Here is a 23,531-nt window from a genome sequence, read left to right on the forward strand (position 1 = left end):
TTCAATTTTCCTTCAGTTGAGGAACTGAGGCAAATAGAGTTAAGTGGCTTGCCCAAGATTACACAGGGTCTGAGCTGGATTTGAATTTATTTGCCCTTTTAAATCACTTAGTTGCCTTGAAGGAAGACCTCTGCCTCAGATATTTAGCAACAGTGTAATCCTGGACAGGTTACTTTTGTCTAAAATTCCTCAACTCTAAAATTAATAATAGTAATAATAATAGTACCTAACCTCACAGGTTTGCTATGAGGATGAAATGAAGTAATATTTGTAAAGTGCTTATCCTAATATTCTGGTACATTGTCTGATAAATGCTTATCTCCATGACTTTCCCCAAAAGATGTTTATTTTACCTCCACAACGCGTTTTTCATGCATCCCTTTCTCCTATTGATATAGCCAACATTCTAATTCAGGAACTCATCACTTTTTCATCTGGACTGCTGCTATAGCCTTCTACCAGCCTCAGTTCTCTCCTTTGACATCCATCCTTAGTACACTCCAAAAGCACAGACTTGTTGACCTTGCTCAATAAATATCAGTGTTTCTTTGAATCAAATACAAAGTCATCCAGCTGGCATTAAGAAAAATCACAATCTTTCCAGGCTTATACTATACTAGTTCCTTTAAAGTGCTCTTTAATCTAGCTAAATTGATGTTCTTGCTATTTCTCATACTTGACCTTGAACTTTTTTCACCTTTCTATGCCTTTTGCACTGGAAACTTCCCCATGCCAAAAATTTACTCCTCCCCTTACCTCTGCCCAATTATCTGTAAAGTTCAACTCAAATACTATAAAAAATATATAAAAGCAGTACCCTCTACCCAGAATTAACTTTGTATTTATATTGAAAATAGTTTGTTTATATTTATTTTGCACATACTTCCCAGTGCATATTTTAGCTTCTTTCTTTATAAAATATAAACTCCTTAAAGGAGCAACTTAGTCTTTTTTTTTTTTTTTTTTTTTTTTAATCGTCACTGTCTAATCTTTAGTTGTCAGTTATTTTTTCAGTTATGTCTGACTCTTTGTGACTTCGTTTGGGTTTTTTTCTTAGCAAAGATACTGGACTGGTTTGCTATTTCCTTTTCCAGGAAATTTTCTTTTACAGATGAGGAACTAAGAAAAGGAACTAAAACAGAGTTAAGTGACTCACCCAGAGTCACACAGCTAGTGTTTGAAGCTTGATTTGAACTCAAAAAGAGGAGTCTTCCTGTTTCCAAGTCCAGCACTCTACCTTGCTGCCCTACATAGTGCATATAGTACCTGGCATATAGCTAGCAGGGGTCTAATAAATGTTGATTAATTAATTGATTGATATTGAGGAGATAGCATCAATAGGACTTGTTAATAGATCTGATATGAGTAGTGAGATAAAGGAAAGTACAAGGATGAGTTCAAGGTTATTAATGTTAGGGAATGAAAAGATTGTGTTGCCCTCAACAACAAAAAGGGGAAAGGCTGGATGAGGGGTAGATTTAAGGGAGCTGGTAACTCAGTTTTTTTGTTTTGTTTCTACAATTTTCTGGTCTTTTCTTTAAGCACAATGAAAGATGTATTTAAATCTTTTGTATAAAGTTGTATTTGTGATTCTCCAGTTCAAGAGAAGAAAAAACTGTATGGGTAATGGCCTTATCTGACTTTTGCATTGCAAATTTGGTACTTGAAGTGATTTTTTTAAAAATCCTTTTATTGAGCCTAGAATTTAGTATTTCTGCCTCATGATCATAAGATTTGATGTGCAAGCTCTGTGCTTTGAATAGGATATTTAAGGTTACCTACTTGAGTTCATCCCCAATATTTACAACATTGAAATTCTTTTTGTAGAAAAATGTCTTTGTATGAAAATACACTTAATCAAACTTTAAACTAGCATTAAAATTCATAGATATTACATTATAATCAACTTTAAAAGAAATACATTCCTAGGCAATCTTTTCTTATCCCTGCTATTATTCATAGTCATTTACTTCTTACTGTCTTTTACCCTTATACTTGGCTTCAAAGAGATAATCTCAGTTGTTTCTACTTACCTATTTAGCTTTATATCAAAAGCTTCTCTTGGTAATTTGTTATCCAATCCCTGAGCTTTGGGTTTGCTTGGCCTCAAAGCCTCTCCCACAATTCCCTTTCTCAAAAGGACTACATTTCTGTTCTCCTCTATCTCTTGAATACTATTAGCAAAAAACTGCCTGAAAGAAACAGAACCATCACAATTAGATTAAAATAATTTTATTTTTCAATGAACTTTATCAATTTTCCAGCAAAACTCTCTCAATTTATAGATGAGGAAAATGAGTCTAGGAAAGTTTGAATCATTTGCCCAAAGTCACAAAATACTTAGTGGCAGAGCTGAAACCAGAAAATGAAGTCTTTTGTCTTAATCAAGTGTTCTTTTCATTGTATGAGATCACTTTTCATATAGTATCCAGAGTATCTGTCTTTCCCATTGCGATATAAAATATCTTTCTTTTTTCTTCAAAAAAAAAAAAAGATTAAAAAAACCCCCAAAACAGGAAAAGTAGAGAAGCTTTCGTGGAATTAGGTTTTAGAGTGGATAGAACTCCAGTAAACTAAGTTCAAAACTAGCTTCACATGTGCCCCTGATCAAGTCACTTAACCCTGTTATCTATTTAAAAAAAAAAGCTGGAGAAGGGAATGGAAAGCCACTCTGGCATTTTTTCCAAAAGAATCACAAAGATTTGGATGCAACTAAACAAAAAGAGAAGCCCCATCTTTCTTTTTAAATTGATGTTTATAAAATATTGACATTACTTAATAAGGTTCTCAAATAGATTTTCTCTTAGAAATACTTAGAAAGTTTCTTCTTTGACAGGCTTTCTCCAAAATGTTTCAATGACCATTCCCTTTATAACAGGATGGAACCTTATGAGCAGAACAGTGAGCTTGTTGTGTTACAATTCTGATTACATTGTTGTGGAAAAACAAATGTGAAGCAGATTTGATTGTTCTTTCTGAGTATTGTTAGGTTGCCCTGCGTTAGCTTTCTTTGGAAACAAAAATACAAAGGCAAGCTCAGCCATGCTCACAATTCATATATGCTATATTCCACAGAATTTGATCTTACAGCTCTCATAATTATTCATGCCATAATAATACATGTTGTCTAGATTGTCTTAGCCATTCCCAAAATGCACATAGTCTCATGTACCATGATGAACACAAAGCACAGGAGTTCCATGAAAATCCTCCAGGTATTAAGAACTGTGACCCCCCTCCCCCAAGTTCTCTGACACTCACTCAATGCACATCTGAAAACCACACAACTAGAATAATCATTGCCTCCTCTTCCATGGCATCTCATTCTCCTTCATACTCATTCATATTTATTCATTCTCATTTATTCTCATGGTAGTCCTCCCAACTACCCCTAGGCTACATATAACATCTGGTCCCTAAATGAGCATTGTAGAGCTGCAATCAGTCACTGATTTTTACACACCCACCTCCCCTTGCAATGTTGAGAGGGGAAGACAATATTTCTATGCAAATCGAAACATCTACATCTGCCTCTCCCCATCCCATCCTCCCTCAGCTCTGCAATGTTCTTGCCTCCTGATATGGTCCATACCTCTGCTTAGCTTGGGGAAAAAAAAAAAAAAAACAACTCTGCTACGAATGACATTTCTTTTTCAAATGGTAGTTGTATGGGGAGGCTATACTGGGATATATGCAAGCTAAAGATAAGAGCTATATGTCATGTCAGAAGTACACCTGAACTTTAAGCTTCATTGTTCAGGCAAGAAATCATTCCATTTCCCCTCATTTTTTATTTTCTTGCTTTCAAATTATGCTTAAAGTGTATTTTTATAAACTGGTATCACACAATCTCAGCTGCCTTCAAATATGACAAAGACCCTGGGGAAGTTAATGTTTTCCTATTATTAACTTATCTAGGTACCATAATTCCAAAGCATTCTTTCAGGCTATAAACCATACTTCTTTTGTTGTTGCTAATTCTTTATGTTTATGGTTCATTAGCCAGTACTGAATTAAAGTTAAATTGACCAATGATAGATATTAACAGCCATATAAAATGTATATCAACATATTTATTAATCAGAATAGCTAGGACTGAGCAGAACTAGATAAGACTTAGGAATCTAACAAAAGCATAGATTTTAAGTGCCATGTTCAAAGAATAATCTTATTTTTAAAAAGTCCTGTTAAATAGAAAATAAAAAGTTAAAAATTAATGGATTTCAAAGAGACTTCAACCATATTTACTAACTTTTGACTGAATTGTTTCCCTTACTCTTTATTATTTCCTCTGTTTATTTATAACTTTTGAATGAATTAATTGCTTTTGACCCATTTTGTTCTGTTGCAAAAGAATATAAATACATCCTTATTTTTGCCATTATGACACAAACATTATGACAAACTTCATAAAAGTTTAAAAGTGGACATATCTTCTCTGATTACATTAGGCTCTTCCCTTTAGAGGGCCACTAGTTGTATACTATAAATGATCATCTTCTTGTTAATAAATCAGATTCTTTCTTTGGACTCTTAAGACCATTTATTGAGTGCCATCTAACTAAAGAAGAGAGTGACTTCTATGTACCTTTCCCAACTAGAAATAACACTACTTAGCTATTTTGAGCCTGTGTGATGCTTGTATGTAACAAGCTGAGGAGAAACACTGATTTTTAAATAAGAATACAAATTAGTCACATGTTAAAGTGAGTAAATTAAGAAATCAGAATTTTAGAGCTGGAAGCATCTTGAGGGATTTTGAATCCTTTTTCCTTTGTCTACTTGTATAATAACCAAATAAAACTTTCTAGCAATCATTACTAGTTTAGCCACTTAGAATCTTTTCAAATATAATTTGTTTTCCCACATGATTCATAAAAGAGCTAGATTTTCCCTTATATGGATTAGGCAGCTGCCTACAAAATGCAAATTAGGAGATGCTAAGAAAACTTTATATTCTAAAAAATGAGTGAAATTCCTCACATGATTTTTTTTCACTGTTTGAAATGATACAATAATAAGTTTCTCTGGGGCAATAATTTTCCTTTTTAATTGCAATTAATCTTGAGAGAATTAATTTCATTAATGACGATTAGCAATTTTTTGCTATAGCAATGTTGCTTAAAAATATCACATTGCCATTTTCTCAGAGTCCAATAGGATATATGCCAACATGTTTTGTTTAGTACCTTTGCCATAGTTCATTTCTTGTTTGTGAGGTTTTGTTTTTGGTTTTGGTTTTTGGTTATGGCAATATGGATTCCATGAGGCATAAATCATCATTTTGTGGATAAGGAAACTGAGGTCTGGAGGTTAAGAAACATGCTTGAAGTTATATATTAAATGGCAAAGCTAAGATTATGATTTTGTTCTTTTGTTTCTTAACAATAGACTCATTTTGTAGATTTTTACTATCTTATTAACAAAGTGTTGTATTTGGGAGGAATATGAATTCTGTAATGATAGATTTGTCAATAAAATCCTACAGGTGCTTCATAATAACATAAAGTTTACACTTTAAGGCAAGCTCTACAAAACTCAAAGAGAATGTATATGTGTTGCTTGTGGACTAACATACTTACTTCAGAAAGGCAATGAGGTAGTCTGTAGAGCAATTTTAAAAGACCATAGACTAAATTGTAGAGAAGTTGCACTATAATCAATGGAAAAAATGACCACTGATGAAATCTTAGATCAATAAATATTGAAACAGTAGATTTTTTTTATGTGCAAAGCTCTACTTTGATGCTTCATTATAATCTGGAATTGATCTTAAGTTTTTTAAAGGCAGGCCAATAAATGCAACTGCTTGCAGAACTATTTCACTAGAAAAGTTTCCAGGGTATGTTTTGCCATGGGTGTCGCTTTGTTAGTCAAAAAGAGTTCTGCCTTTGTTTAGATAGGCTCATTGGAAGAATATTGAACACCAGTGTGAATTATAACTGTTATGCATATTACTGTAGCTATATCACATGATGTATTAGATATACCATAAAATATCATAAATATATATGTGCAATATCATCTTATAATGTAATCTCATGATACAATATTGTATTATCACATTATTATATGATATTAATGTCCAATATTAAATATCTTATATGGAATATGTATACAATATAATTATAAAGCTATATAATATAACATGAAATAATGAATATAATTATATTATGTAATGTAATATAATGGACAGTAAAATAGAATACTGCATTATGACACAAGAGGCATAACATATATTATAATTTGCATTATATTATGCTTTTATATTCCATTACATTTTATCATATCATATTGAATTGAACTATATTGCTGTATATCACACATCACATCATCTCCCATCCCATCAGCAAAAAACCATAAAGGAAGCAAAAGAGTCCACTGAAGAAGTACTCACAAGTAGTCATAATAACCCTAAATTTTAAAACTGATGTGTTTTAAGAGAGGCCTTCAGTTCCTTACTCATAATCTATTTAATGTTATTTTGCATATAAGTTTACAAGCCTTATGAATTTGTTTCCCAGCCCAGGTTACTATAAGGTAGAAATTAGAAACAGTGATTTAGGGAGTGAAAAAAAAAAAGAAACTAATAAATGGCATCCTCATAATCAAAGAAGAGTATAAGCAAAGTTGTAAAGCAATCCTGAGTTACTAACTCTAAAGGAGAAGACTAGCTAGGAAGCAAGGACATAATTTCAATTTGACACAAAGACAAGTAGATAATAAGCAAGGTCATAGATGTAAGTCAGCTCCTAGTAGAGGAAATCTATGGAAATCAAGATGTGTTTCAGTAGAGTTAACAGTTGTGTTATATTGGGCTTTGCTTCTTTTTAGCCTTATCTACCTATGCCTGTTGGAACCACAGTGGGAGTTTCTGTACTTATACGATCTTCAATAAAGACTGGCAGCACCAAGGAGTAATAATTCATAGCCGACAGCAGAGGGAAGAAACTGTAAAAAGCAAATATGAGTTCCAAAAGGATAGCAGCTAAGTTAAATGTGTTTTCAACAATGGAGATCCATTAAAGTTTTTGGAGCACAGGAGAGATATGATGAAAGCTATTCTCTACTTGAGGCATAAATATATAATTTTCCTTAGCTGTCACATACTGTTAAAGTAGTTTTCACTTCTATATTTTTTGGACAATGTGAAGATTTTTTCAGCTGATGTATACATTTGCATAATTTAATGGTTCAAAGTAGTGGACATTTTTATTTTTATTTGTTTTTCTCAATATTATTTTATTTTTCCAACTATATATAAAGATAGTTTTCAGCATTCGTTTTTGTAAGATTTTGTATTCCAAATTTTTTCTCTCTCCCTCCCTTAACTCTCCCCCAACAAATAGCAAGCAATCTCATATAGGTTTTAGACATATGATTCTTTAAACCATATTTTCACATTTGTCATGTTGTACAAGAAAAATTAGACCCAAAGGGGAAATTTTTATGATAAAAAAAGAGCAAACAAACAAACAAAAAAGTAAGAATACTATGGTTTGATCCACATTCAGTTTCTATAATTCTATTTCTTGTTGCAGATGACATTTTCAATCCCAAGTCTATAGGAATTATCTTGTATCACCACATTGCTGAGAAGAGCTAAACCTATCATAGTTTATTGTCACATAATATTGTTATTACTGTGTACAGTATTCTCCTGGTTCTGCTCACTTCATTCAGCATGTGTTCATATAAGTCTTTCCAGGCTTTTTTGAAACCAGCCTGCCATCCTTTCTCATAGAACAATAATATTCCATTGCATTCATATACCATAACTTATTAAACTATTCTTAATTGATGGGCATCCACTCAACTTCCAATTTCTTGAGTGGCCATTTTTATTGACAAGTTTAGATAGTTGGAAAGCAGATTTTTTTAAAATAGAAATTACTGATGTTTGCAAATGACAGTGATATAAATCATGGTTGTTAATTATTTTCCTACTGCTTTATTCAGGCATCAGAACGATCCTTTCCATTTTAACTTTCAGTTAGTGCATATGATAATTTGTCATTTTCTGATTTTTCTAAGATCTGCCATCTGACCATTTCATAGCATCTAGAAATTATGTTCAATTCAAGCTGATTCCAAGAAACAAAATAACAAAACCAGTACAAAGCATATTCTTTCCTTAATCATGAAGCTTTCATGGTGAAATTATTTTATTTTTGAGAATCTTCACATGGAAATTGGATTTTTCACCAGCTTTTCTTTAATTTCTGGACATTTCATATTTCAACTGCAGATATCCATTAAAGCAGGGTTTGTCTTGTTTTGTTGGCTCTTTAATAATTTGAACTTAATAGGCAGTGCATCAGTTAATCAAAGATGATTGTTACCCTTCATCATTTGTAAAATTTTCCATTTATCCCCACCAGATTGTTTGACACTATCATGTAAATGAATAGTCATCTCAAAAAACCTAAGAAGTATTGGTGTTGATGTGTCATTTCAGGTTTAGATAGATAGCAAATGGCTCATAATGAGCCATTCACTTTCATTTTTTAACATAAAGCCATTTTCTGGGCTGATTTTTTTTTTAAATGTTCTGCTTAATGAAATCAGCCCTATATAGAACCTGAGTATGTATTAATTTCTGAAATCTTGTTCTACCACAAGAACATATTTATACATACACACACATACACAACATGTGTGTATCCCCTTCTTCCCCATAAAGACACAGATAATCTCTTGACTGATGTAGATAAAAATCCTCATACTTTGTAAGTCAACATACATTTATTTGCTATCCTCTATGTGCTAGGCACTGTGCTAAGTGCTTTTATGAAAGATTATCTTTATTAGGAGCTGTGGATGAAAAAAAAATGATCTTCTAGTGGCCAATTTTTTTGGTGATGAATTTCTCAAAATAGATACTGTTCCTCTGCTTTTCAATGGACTCATAGGAGATATTTTTCCAAGTCTCATTGGATCTGACTATAGTCAGTGCTCCACTGGAATAAGCTTCAAAAGCTTAGAGTTACTTCCAAGTGATGATGAGCCAGTAGATTAGGACCACTATGGAAATTATAAAATATTTTCTATTTTATACATATAATTATAGCTCCTTTGAACTTGAAAGTTCTTAGACATCATCTATTTAAATTTTCTAATAACACAAATGAGGAAACTGAAGGTAAGAACAAGGAATGACTTACAAAATTATACACCTAATAAATGGCAGAGTTGGGATTAGAATTCAGAGCTCATGATTCCTATTTTAGTGATCTTGTCACTACAGCAGAGAGATATTTTGTTCAACATACTTTTCTCCATTGGGAAAAAAGAACAATGCTATTATTTATTGCACATTCCTATATTGTGTGGTATGTTTTTAGCACTGTGCTCAATAATAAGGAAAATACAAAAGTTACAAAATTTTAAAGTTGACCATAGAAAGTGAAATAGATACTTAAGAAATTGAGGTTAGAAAGAGTCAGAAAATCCTCAATCTATAGGCAATAACATATTGAAAATAAAGGAGAGATACATTTTCTAGGTGTTTGAAAAGAAGGGAAAAATCAAATACTTAAAAAAATATAATGAACTATCTCTCAACAAGATGTCAATAACTACTAAGCAATATGCTAGCTTAGGTGATTGAGAAAGTGATTATAGTGCTAAATTAGTGTCAGGAAGACTAGCATCAAATCCTGCCCCAAACACTTATTAGTTGTTTGGGTAATCTCTTGCAACTTCAATAACCTCATCTATAAAATAAGGATAATAATGCACTTCATAGAATTGTTATGAAAGCCAAATTAGATAACATATACAGTGTTTTGTGTAGGTGTTATTATTTCCACATCTTATTTTTTTGATAAAAATGTATTTGGTAGAAAGGCATTTGTCTCCTATAAACATGGTAAGATGATGCAAGTTTCTTTCATACATTATTCTAGAAGCAATTTTTTTCAGTGATCTATGTCATTATCAAGAAAGTCATTAAACAGAAAGACATACACATACTGCCATTCTATGTGTATCATACAAGGATTTATATCTCAGAAAGGATGATGAAAAATAAATTGTGAAACATGGTACAGGTATAAGATACAGGTGAAGCCAAAAACTTAAATTGCACAAAATCCTTCCACCCATACATCATTTATACTTTCTTCAAGAAAAGAATGGGAGGCAATGGTTATATAGAGCAACAAATAACATTATACGGACAGACTGAAATTTATTGTGTTTTAGAAGGTTTGAGAGATCTACTTACCTATATGGGAATAATTTCCAAATCAGCTATCATAAATATCAAAATCAATACCAAATTGGTAGAGTATGAATGAGAAGACATTTATATATGACACTGAGGCAATTCCATCCTAACTTATTTGAGCAAGTTGTTGGCATAAAAATTAGAAAATTATTAAAAGATCAAATGGTAAAGCAGGGAGAACAAAGCCTCTTTTTTTTCCTCAATAGTATTTATTTTTCCTAATACATGTAAAGATAGTTTTCAACATTCATTTCTGTAAGCTTTTGTGTTCCAAATTTTTTCTCCTTCCCTCCCCACTCCCCCCCTCTCCAAGACAGCAAGCAATCTTATATAGGTTAAACATGCACATTCCTTCTAAATATAGTTCCATATTTATCATATTGAACAAGAAAAATCAAATTAAGGGAAAAATGTTACAAGAAAAAAAAAAAAAAGCAAGCAAACAACACCAAAGGTTAAAATACTGGTTTTAATCTATATTCAATCTCTGTAGCTCTCTATGTGAGTGTGTATGGCATTTTCCATCTCAAATCTATTGGAATTGTCTTTCATCATTGTATGCTGAGAAGAGCTAAGTTTGTCATAGTTGATGATTACATAATTTGGTTATTGCGTATAATGTTCTCTTAGTTTTGCTCACTTCACTCACCATCAGTTCATGTAAGTCTTTCCAGGCTTTTCTGAATGAGTTTGCTTATCATTTCTTATAGAACAATAATATTCTGTTACATTCATATACCACAACTTATTCAGATATTCTTTAATTGATGGGCATCCACTCATTTACCAACTCCTTGCCACTATAAGAAGAGCTGCTACAAACATTTTTGCACATGTGGGTTTTTTTCCCTTCTTTTATGATTTCTTTGGGATACAGAACCAGGGTCAAAGAGTATGCATAGTCTCATAGCCCTTTGGACATAGTTCCAAATTGCTCTTTAAATAATGCTATTTTCAAGGAAGTTTAAGTAATGTTGTTGTGCCACAGTTCCCTTTTAATGTCCTGACCCAGTTTCTCTAATTGTCCTATTTAGTTACTCTGCCTCAGGTTATAACCTTTCCCTCTTTGTTTGATGAGATAAAGGTTTTATATCTTTAGGCTATAATCATTCCTTCTTGATGTTTGACTGGGTAAAAGTCTATCCATTTTATTTATTTTTTTTTCTTAGTAAGGTATAGCTTTATTTCCATCATGCAGTATTACTCACATAAGTCAAAATTCCTTTCTAGCATAATCGATATTCAATACAATGTAATAATATGAGCTAGGCAGGAGAGAATTTTCATAAATGTTCTGCAAAAGTCTATTGGACAAATTGCCCCATTTGCCTTTAAAAAAATTATTATAGCTTTTTATTTATATGCATGGGTATATATGCATATTTTGTTATATGCATGGGTTATTTTACAGCATTGACAATTGCCAAGCCCTTTGTTCCAATTTTTCCCCTCCTTCCCCCCATCCCCTCCCCCAGATGGCAGGTTGACCAATACATGTTAAATATGTTAAAGTATAAATTAAATACAATATAAGTATAACTGTCCAAACAGTTATTTTACTGCACAAAGAGAATTGGACTTTGAAATAGTGTACTATTATCCTGTGAAGGAAATAAAAAATGCAGGTGGACAAAAATATAGGGATTAGGAATTCTATGTAATGGTTCATAGTCATCTCCCAGAGTTCTTTCCCTGGGTGTAGCTGGTTCAATTCATTACTGTTCTATTGGAAGGTCTATCCATTTTAGATATCATTAGAATATCAGTAACTTCTCCAGTACCTCCCTTCATTATGTCATCCTAGGTGCCTTCCCCCATTAGGTTATCCCTATCCAGGTACCTCCCCCATTATGTCATTGTTCTTGCTGTCCTATAAAAGAGTCTTGCTGTCTGATATTGAGGGCTAGATTCTTTGAGATGATAGTGTCGTTCAGCCCTGGGACCAAACATGGATCATTTGGTCCCAGTAAATCTCTCCATTTAATAAACTATTAAATTGTTCTCTAATCTCTGTCTTGCTCAGTTTCTCTGGCATTACAATGTAAATAATTTGAAATAAGGAAAATGCTAGAATTTTTCTTAGCCAATAAACACTTGAAACCATTGTCAATTATTTTGTACATATATGCATCTATATATACACACACAGATACATAAATATGAATATATACATATATACTATATATACATGTCTATCTATCTATAACAAGCAACCAAAGAACAACACTGATTTAAAATAGGAAAAGATAATGGAATATTATTAGTATGATTCCATTTTTCCTGAAGTGCAGATCTGACCATATCATCTTCATATTCAATAAATTTCAGTACTCCCTGAAACATTTAGAATCAAATACAAAATCCTGTTTGTTGTTCAAAGTTCATAAGCTAGCCTACCTCCCTTTCCTTTCCAGTCTTCCTATACTTTCTCCCTCCTATGTCTTCCTCCCACCCCAGTCCCAGCCTCTCTCTCATCATGTACTCTTTTATATAAGGACACTGTCTTCCAGTGCTTTTTCATGAACAAGGCATCCCTCTTTTGGTTTTAAGCAATTTCCCTGCTTCTCTTCCATGCCTGGAGTATTCTCCCTCCTCATCATTTCCTGGCTTTCCTAGCTTCCCTGGCTTCCTTCTAGTGTCAACTAAGCCTTCTTTCTAGGAAGCTTTTCTCAAACTTTCTTAATTCTAATGCCTTCTACTGCTTATTTCCTGGTTATCATACATGTGTGTGTATGTGTGTATGTATATATACACATTGCTTTCTTCCTTAGAGTGTGAGCTTTTTAAGTTTAGGACTATCTTTTATTGGTTTTTTTTTTTTTTTTTGGTATCCCCAGCACTTAGCACAATGGTTGGCATATAATAATGTTTGCTGTGAGAGATAATTATTTCTCTTTCATATTAATGATCAATTATTGAATTAGAGTAGGGATTTTTTTTCAGAAGCTTGTAAATTGTTCAGTTTGTGAAGATCTAAAATTACATTATCTGTAAAGATAATGACATTAAATATAAATGTAAAGATAATTACATTATCTGTAAAGATAATGAGATTGAATTAACTTCCTCTTCTACCTTGTTCAGACCCCACCCAGATGAGGAAGCCCATTGTGCTGTATACAGATTTGTGTGGGGGAAAATTATTTGATCAAACTGCCCAAAGATGGGCAATTTAGAAGTAAATGACCTAAAAAAAGCCACATGCCCCAGTCTCTCATTAGAATAGGACCACCTCTTAGTGTAATATTCATTCTTATCATTTATTGTTAACCAATAATTGCTGGAACAGCCACTCTTTCAGGATGCAAAAGCTTTAAGAAGTGTCCATCACCTCTTTTGATAGTTGAGAGGACAATGAGCTCCTTTTGTAAACTATTTACTAGTTATGGTTGATAAAATTAATTATAATTTACCTAGAAATTATTATTGATTGATAATAAAAAACTGTGGAGGGAAGACACATTTATAGAAAGCTTGGCAAGAAATATGTAGTTCAATAAATAGATCATATCGAGATATATATCAGATACTATGATAAACATTGCAGATACAAAGAAGCAGACAAGACAATCCTTGCTCTCAAAAAGTTTATATTTTAATGGTGCATGACAGACCTATACCTGTACAATCTTTCTCTTTATCTGTCCTCTCCCCTCTATCCCTATATTAGTACAATTCCCACTATCACAGTCTTAGTACAAATATCACTCATTTAGACTAATAAAATAACTTCCAGAATGTGTCCCTATCCCCAGAATTTCCATATTGCACTATACTACCAGAATAATATTTCTTAAACATGTATAACCTATGTCTGATTGCTTTCTCAGGGAGGGGGGAGGAGAGGAAGAAGAATATAGAATTTGGAATTCTAAGAAAACTTAAATAGTTATTTTATTTTTGAGTTATGGATTAAAACAATGTTCCTACAGCATAGTACATTAAAAAAAGATGATTGCACATGAAACTGGAAAGTACAACATACTATTTCTTTCAAATATACAACAAAATTAGCATGTAAATTACTTTCTTTTTTTTCTTTCTTACTCTCAAATTTTAAAAGATTAAAAAAGCTTAAAATGATTTTAACATGTAATTGCTATATTAAAAAAAAAGGAAACAGTAATCAGGTATGTCACTCCTTTGGTCAAAATACCTAATTTTCTACTTAGTAAAATTCAATTTCTTTTGTGTGGCATTCAATACCTTCCTCAATCTGGCCCCACAATATTTATTTTAAATTTCTCCCTTTCATATGTTTTGAACTTGAACCAATACAGACTTTGTTGTGCCCCTCAAACACTCTGTGTTTTCTTGCCATTACTATAATTACTTAATCTATTCTCTAAATCTAGAATGTCTCATATCCCCATATGTGTCTAGTGAGTTCATCCCCATTCCTTAAAGACCATCTAAAATGCCAATATCACCTTCTCTAATACAGTATCATCCGATTCCACCAATCACTAACAAACATCAGACTTTATATGATTCTTTAATCTATCTTTCCAATATATTTCATGGAATATTATGTACTGCAGTACTTTGTTTTTTATCTCCCTACTAGATTTTAAGCTCCTTGAGGGCAAAGACCATAAAGATAAGCACAAGATATGAAGGAATGTGAATTTTACATTTTATATCTCCCTCAGTACCCATTATAGCATGGTTTCTATACACAAAAGGCATTTAATATATATTTGCTACATGATTGAATGATTTTTCCCCAGAATACATATTTTGAGAGCACATATTTTCTGAGTAAAAGAACAGCTGTTCCTCACTCTTAGTGCTCATAGCTCTCAGTTTTCACTGAAGTCCAAGAAATGGTATTCCATACCCACGTGGTAATTTTCTGTGCAGTGAATTGAAAAAAGCAATTGCCAATAAGAATTACTTCTTGTGCACCTAATCCCCTGTGCAGCATGCTGCAAATTTATTCCTGATCTTCTCTGGCTAATGTGAGGGAAATCAGCTTCAGTGCCAAAATGACAGAATGATTTATACAGAAAACACAAGACTGTTTCACAATTCTTTGACTCGCTCTGCTGCTCTCGTTTTTTACAAGAGAGTCCAGAAGGGGTTAAAAAAAAGTCTCATTTAAATTTCATAACATGAAGATTTGCTATAACTAATATTGCTGAGATGTTCAATTTGTATCTTACTTAAGAAAATAAGAGATATTATGGAAACAATGACCAAAAAATGAAGAGTAAATAAAGCCATGTCATAGAAATGTAGAGCAGGTGCAGATCTTAGAAATCCACTAGTTCCACTACTTCATTTATATATAGGAAGCTAAAAGATGAATGATCTGATTGAGGAAAAAGAATCAGAACACCTAGCCTCTGCTATTTATTATCTGTGTGATCTTGGGTAAGACAATTAATGTTTCTGAACAAAAATATCTTAGCTGTTAGATGAGAGAATTTGATGAGATAGTCAATTGGTTTCAACTCTAGATTTATGATCCTAAAACCCTAGGAAGCTCAGGCAACTGAAGTTTTCAGATAACACAGCTAATTAATGTTAGAGCTAGGTCTAAAACATGGATATCAACAATTTGTTTAGTAATATTGCCACTACATTAAGCTATCTCCTCATTTTCATATTCTTAAAAAGGTATTATTTTCCAAGTTATCCAGGTTTGCCATCTCAGTCTTCCAGTTTGCTTTGCTTTTCTTGTTACCCATGTGTAATTAATTACAAAATCACATCAATGTTTCTTTTGCAATATCTCTGGTGTCTGTTCTTTCTTTTTCATCTCCACTGCTACTGGCTTAGTTACAACTGTTTAGCATATTATGTCTAAACTTCTGCAATAGTTTTCCCCCCTATTTTCCTTGTCTTCAGTCTCTTTTTCCTTTAATCCAGATTGCACATGATTAGAGATTAATCTTCCCAAAACATTTCTGTTCCACCTTCCCTGCTCTCTGCCCATATCACTATTCCGTCACTACAATAGCTTTTAATTAGCCACAGGTTAATATTCAGAAAGTTTCATGATCTTTTTTCAATCTACCTTCTTTGTTTTATTACCTATCATGTCCTTTATGGATGTTTTGCTCATAGTTTTTTGTATAGAATGACAACCTGATATCTCTCTCTGTATATATACATATATATACAGAGAGAGAGAGAGAGAGAGAGAGAGAGAGAGAGAGAGAAGAGAGAGAGTCACATTTTTCAAGTTTGTATTGTGACAGGAATTTTTAATGGTTACTTTTTAGATCAAGCTAAATTTTAATTTCTGAATGTGTTTCAGGAATAGAAACAATATGACAGACAGTACAGGTAAACAGCAGGTTGAATGCAGAGTTGAATAGGAAAAATGGATAGGATTCCTGTAATTCATGAAATTACAAAGCTCTTTTAATGACCTAAGGCTTCCCATGGGTTCAGAGGCCTTTCTTTTAATGCCAACATTCTACCAGCATTTCAGTAATACATAGAACAGAACACTCTTTGATGTATTTTCAATGAGATCAGTCATACAGAGGACAATAGTCAGCATGAGCAGTGTGGAACTAATAAGGATGCCTAAAGAAAAGTAAAATATATCATCAAGGAAATATATGATAGGAGAGGCAGATATGTTGGTCATGTGGTAAAGTTGAGGGATGATAGGTAGACAGAGTGTTCCAGTGATTTTTTGCAATATGGAGTGGAAAAAGAAATATTCTTGAATATTCGGCAGAATCTCTGTGGCGAACAAGGAAGGGAGTTATATAGGATGGGGGAGTGATGAATTGGTTGCAATTTATCCTATTAGAGAGAACTTCCAAATCAAAGATATTATAGCTTTTTGTTGGATTTGGGTATGATAAAATAAACATTTAATTGTTTATTATAAAATAATATTATTAATAATGTTAATGATAATAATATAATAATACTTATTCTGCTATTATTTATTCCACAGGAGTAATAATAATATTGAATCTGTTCATATGACAGTCTTTGAGAGTTAATTCTGGAGAAATGGATAGAACAGGGGATTTAGAGACAGGTAACCTATTTTCAGTGTCTCAGTTCTGTTTCTATTGCCCTTTCAGCCTGACTTGTAAAACTAGAAGAAGGGACTAGCTGACCTTCAAAGTCATTTCCAATTCTAAAATTATGATTCTGTTATCATATGAAATATTTGAAGACTGTTCATATTTCTTCTACTTTTTTCCTGATGCTATATAAACTCTTGTTCCTTCAACTTTCCTTCATGAAATAGGTTTTCAGATTCTTTTACCATCCTGGTAATTCTTCTTTGGAAGGGATATATTAGAGTTTCCACTTGTCATCATTCAGTCATTTTTCAGTCATAATCAACTTTTTATGACTCCATTTTTGGATTCTCTTGACAAAGATATTGGAGTATTTTGACATTTCTTTCTCTAGTCCATTATACAGATGAAAATACTGATTTAAACAGGGTTAAGTGACTTGACCAGGGTCACACAGCTAATAAGTATCTGAGACCAAATCTGAACTCAAGAAGATTAATCTTCTTGACTACATGCCTTGCACTTTGTTCACTGTGCCATATTGACACCTGCAATATGCAGTATTCTTCCTAATATGTCACACTCTTGCTTGAACATAGTATTCTAAAAATAATTTTCTAGGATAGAAGAGTATAATGAGATTTTTGGCTTCTTTACTGTGGATGAAATAACCTATTAAAATAATATAAAATCAAATTAACTTTATTTTTGACTGTCATGCCCCACTCAATACCTATTTTTCCCCAAATACATGTAAAGATAGTTTACAACATTCATTTTTGTAAAACTTTTTGTTATCAATTTTTCTCCATCCTTCCCTTACCTCCCCTTCTTCCGCAAGACAGCAAGCAGTCTTATATAGGTTAAATATGTGCAATCCTTTAAAACATGTTTCCATATTTGTCACGTTGTAGAAGAAAAATCAGACCAAAAGAGGAAAAACATAAGAAAGAAAACAAATAAACAAAAAGGTGTAAATACTATGCTTTAATCCACATTCAGTCTCCATAGTTTTCCCTCTGGATGTGATTGACATTTCCATTCCAAGTCTATTGGAATTGTTTTGAATCACTGCATTGTTGAGAAGAGTTAAGTCCATTGCAGTTGATCATCACATAATCTTGTTAATGTGTACAATGTTCTCCTGATTCTACTCACTTCACTCACCATCAGACCATATAGACCTTTTGAGGCTTTTCTGAAATCATTTCTTATAGAACAACAATATCATTATCTTCATATACCATAACTTATTCAGCCATTCCCTAATCAATGAGCATCCACTCAAATTTCAGTTCCTTGACACCAAAAAGAAATGACATAAACTTTTTTGTACATATGGGCCCTTTTCCCTTTTTTATCATCTTTTTTGGTGTGGAGAAGTATACTTGAAACAAGGATACTTACAATAAGGTGTTAACTCCGTGGAATTGATAAAATGATGGTTCTCTAGTTCACATATGTACTTAGTACTTAACATGGTGATATAATGGTTCTCTAGTTCACACATACATAGTTTGCTGTAATGATGTAATCATACCAAGCTATTTAAGAGTTGAGAAGGACTGGAAATGAGACATTCCATCTTTGACCAATCTCCTGGTGGCTCTCCTGCCTCCTGCACTCCTCCTGTAAGATCAAGACTGGATCAGACTATAACAGATACAGAATGTGAAGGAGACAGACTGTGAGAATAAAGACTTTGGACTCTATTCCTGACTATCCTTGTGGTGACTATCCTGCTGAGACCAAGGCCTGTCCTGAGGACCTCCAGAAAGCTAGCCCAAACATTACACTTTGGGATATAGAACCAGAAGTGGTATTGCTGTGTCAAAGGGTATGCACAGTTTTATAGCCCTCTCTATGCCTCAGTTTTTTCATCTATTAAATTGACACATTATTTGTCCTTATGTAAGCACCAATGAAATTGCATATTTATTTTTTTATATAGTCCTAGAAATTCTGAGCATAGCAACAGACGACACATGAGGGAGTAAATAAAGACAATATTTATATCTAACTTTATTTGGAGACTATATGGTGATTTACTTAAAGGAACCACCCCCCCCCCCAATCAGGGAAGAAACTAATCAAGATAATTAATGGCTTCAGTGAATTAGTAATATATTTTTAAAATTACATAAAATTTTCAGCATTCCTGTATAGTGCTGAGGGGGGAAATGAATGAAATCATGGAAAGAAATATTTCATTCAAAATTTTTAAAAATTGCTAAAAAAATGAGAATTAACCTACATGTTCCAAAATTATATAAATGCTATAAAAAACCATGCTTCTGAGAAATAAAATGAAGCTTTAAATAATTGAAGACATCTTTCTTGTTTATTCCTACACCATCTTGAGATAATAAAGATGACAACAAAAATTGGTTTTTAGCTTTAATATTATGTCAAACTACTAATAATTTAACTTAAGAATAGATAAAATAATTACAACTCCTTTAGAAGGATAAAAAGTCTAGAATAACAAGAGAAAGATTACAAAGGAAAAAAAAAGTTAAAAATAAAGGGAGGTTTCATATTATCTGATCTAAAATATGCTATGAAATAGTCATAATCAAAATAATTTGTTATTTATTCAAAAAGCAAATAAGTAGATAAATGGGACAATTTAGATAAAAAAGCAAAAATATAAATTATATTTTCAGCACCTTGAACATAATAATAATTTAATAATTATTTGTGTCAATAAACTGGATACCATTCATAAATTTGATAAACAAACTTTGATCTCAACAGACATTCATATAAATACACACATGTGTATGTGTGTATACACAGTAATACACACATACATACAAATGAATACACACATATTTATATTCTGATATGTGGCTCAAAGTAACTTTGTGAGGTTAAGAAGTGCAAGTATTTTTATTTCTCTTTTTATAGATAAAGAAAATGAGGTTAAGAATTAAATTAGTTATTCTAAATATGGCAATTAATAAGTGAAAGCAAGTGAAAGAAATAAGAAAAATCAATTTTTCTTTCTATTATGCCATACTGTCTTCTTATATCTTCATGAAAATCTTCATTAACTTCCTAATCCCAGGAAACAAAAAGACATGACACTGGAATCTTTCCATCACAGAAGAATAAAGACTTCACATGATTATTCCAAAGTCCTATTGAAAGACCTATGATGGTACAGTGAAATCTATCAAGAATTATCAAATCCTACCATGTTGAGACATGGCTTACTTATTGAGTGTCTTAACCAGGGTAATTTCTATCTTTTTTCCCTGACTTCTAAATACTCTTCTGTGAAGCTCTAACATCAGTGATTTTATTCATTCAGAATGCCAAGACTGCTAGGACTGTGCCATCAGTTATTATACTTATCACAAATCACAATTTCTCCTTTACTTTTTTCCTTGATTGAGGACAGGAGGAAAGGGAAGGGACAGCTTCCATTTTAAGTTCAATGTTAGTAAGAAAACAGAGTTCAAAATAATGGAATTTTCTTTGCAAGAAAAATTTCAAAGTAGCATTCTAATGCCATGTCCTCTTTTTTTTTTAAATCAAGAAACAAGTAGAGAATTCAGAGCAGAATTATTTGAATCAAATATGTAATTAAATCAAAGGGACAGTGACACTTAAAAGGTGGGAAGATTAAAAGACTTGGAATTAGTCATCCTAGAAAGAGAGTACAGAATAATGTATTAGTCATTGTCTTCAATTAAGTGAAAAATGCTGACGGCTACTTGTTCTCAGATTTAATTCCAGTATTTGATTGTAAGAAGGATTTAGATCAGTCACCTTTTGTAAATTTCCAAATGTTAGTGCTATTACTGACTCTTAAAGAATCTAAAATTATAAGAAGTCTATTATTTGAAATGCTTAAAAGTTAGTTAGGCAACCATGTGTGCTGAACAAGTTGGATGATAGTATGAATGAATGAAAAAGCATTTATTATTTTTCCCTGGACATCTACAAAATGGCTTAGCACTTGACATTTAGAAGTACCTATTTTTCCCTAATAGCTATCAGCATAGCATTAAGGTGACTCTTTTGGGAAACAAGTATAGTCAACTATTTTTCATTCATTGGATCAATATATTTTCTCCAGTAGTGATTTATTTGTCTCTATAGAACATTACAAAACAATCAGAAAGCAAACATTGTGCAAAGATAGGTTTGGATTAGGCTGGAGTTCCTCTTGACATATTTTTATGCCCTCTCAAGAAATGGCAACTTTAATTTTATTAGTGTGACTACATAGAGATCAATGTCCAATTCCATTCATTCTAATTCAACCAACATTAATTAAGCACCATGCTGCACAAGTACTGTTTGTGCAAAAGCAAATAATTATAAAATCTGTAAGCTGAAGCAGTTTACCATTTACTAAGAGAAAGTTAGCATATCCAAAAGGATATACAATAGGCAGAATGTAAGAGGGGAAAAGGAGAGATCCAGACATTAATTCATGCAAAAAGGAAGGTATTGGAGATATAAGATAAAAAACAAAATAAAAACAAACAAAAATATTATCCCTTCCTTAAAAAAGCTCATAGTGTACTGGGTTATAATATAATATAATATATATGTGTGTATATATAATCAAAAGAACAAGAAAATACTAATAACAAAAGGAATAAGGGAAGACTCCTTTTAGGAGATGGCACTTCAGTTGAGACTTGAAGAGAACTAAAAATTCTTAAAAACATAACATGAAAAATAGGTGTATCAAGAAAATGGGCAGGATATAAAGAGAAGTAAGCACTGGAAGATAGAATTCAGGGAATATCAGCTTCTCCAATTTTGCTGAAAAAAGAATTGTAAAGGGAGTAATTTGGGATGTCTGTAAAAGTAGGCTTACAAGCAAAGATTATTTTAAAATTTGAAGAAAAAGAGCTCAATTTCATATAAAAATGAGAGATACAAAGATAAAGGGCAGTAGTACAATTTGTTATGCTCTCAAAATTAAAGCTAAAATAAATTTAATCAAAGTGAAAAAATAAACTATATTATATGTCATCAGTATTATTCAATATTGTTTTAGATTATTTAAAACACTCAGGCAGTATAAAATATCCAGTACATACCTGCTAAAACAAATGCATGAATTATATAAAGAAAACATAAAACATTTTATACAAATAAACTCAGATTAAATAATTAAAATAATATTCATTGTTCATGTATAGATAAGGCCAATATAACTTTTAAAATGACAATTTTGTCTAACTAATTGATTTATTCAATGTCATTCAAATTAAATTTCTAAAAAAATTTTATTGAGTTAGGAAAAATATAAATAAAACTAAGTTCATTTAGAAGAGCAAAAGGTCAGGAATTTCAAAGACACCAGGAAAATAAGATGTAAAGTAAGTAGATTCAGTAGTATCATACTTTAAGCTGTATTACAAGGGAAAGCATTTTTGAAGCATAAGAAGTAATTTCAATTATTTTAAATGAAAATTTTCTTGTATAAATAAAACATATGTAGACAAGAATAGAAGGAATACAGAAAACTGAGGAGAAAACTTGATAGTCCCTCAGGATATGATTGGATTGGAATATTATTTTGGTGTAAGAAATAACAAGCTGTTTGATTTAGAAAAATATGGAAATTCTTGGACCTGTGAAGGAAGATGCAATCCACTTTCAGAAAAAGATGACAATTAAGCATACTATGGTCTTATACATATATATCTGGGTGCATGTGTTTATACAATCATATAGGCTTAATTGTAGTCTTCTTTAAGGTAGGGAAGGGGGAAGTAAGAAACATAGTAGAGAAGAGAAGAAAATCAACAAGGAAGCAAAGGAAAGCTAGGTAGCTTTGAAAATAGTCTATAGTACTTATATAAGTTTTCTTGAAATGGAAATTTATTATTTTATGTTGAATCCCCTCTTATGGTCTGTGTGCATATGGAAATGTTTTAGGGTTTTTTTCTATTTTTTTCACTTTCTATTTAAATTTAAAATTAAAAAAAAAATTACCAAAAAAAATTCACTTTCAGCTGACTGAAGATGGTGAAAGGGAGAAGGAAAGAATCATAGAAAACTTCAAAGAGGAGGAGTACCTGAGGCCAGCCTTGAAGGAAAAGGTTTCAGTATGTGGAGATGAATATATTGGATGAATGGGAGGTAGAGTAGTTTTCTTTAATCAGAGGACATAGTGGTCAAGAAGGCCCATCAGGCAACACTGTGTTCTCTGGTTTGATGGAAACATAGAATGTTTGAAGGGAAGTAATATGTAGTAAGTCTAAAAAGGTAGACTGGAGATGCTACAGCCATAGACCTCAGTTTTGATGCTAGCACCCTGATACTTGGAA

This window comes from Sarcophilus harrisii, chromosome 3 (assembly GCF_902635505.1).
Source record: "Sarcophilus harrisii chromosome 3, mSarHar1.11, whole genome shotgun sequence".
Taxonomy (NCBI): Eukaryota; Metazoa; Chordata; class Mammalia; order Dasyuromorphia; family Dasyuridae; genus Sarcophilus; species Sarcophilus harrisii.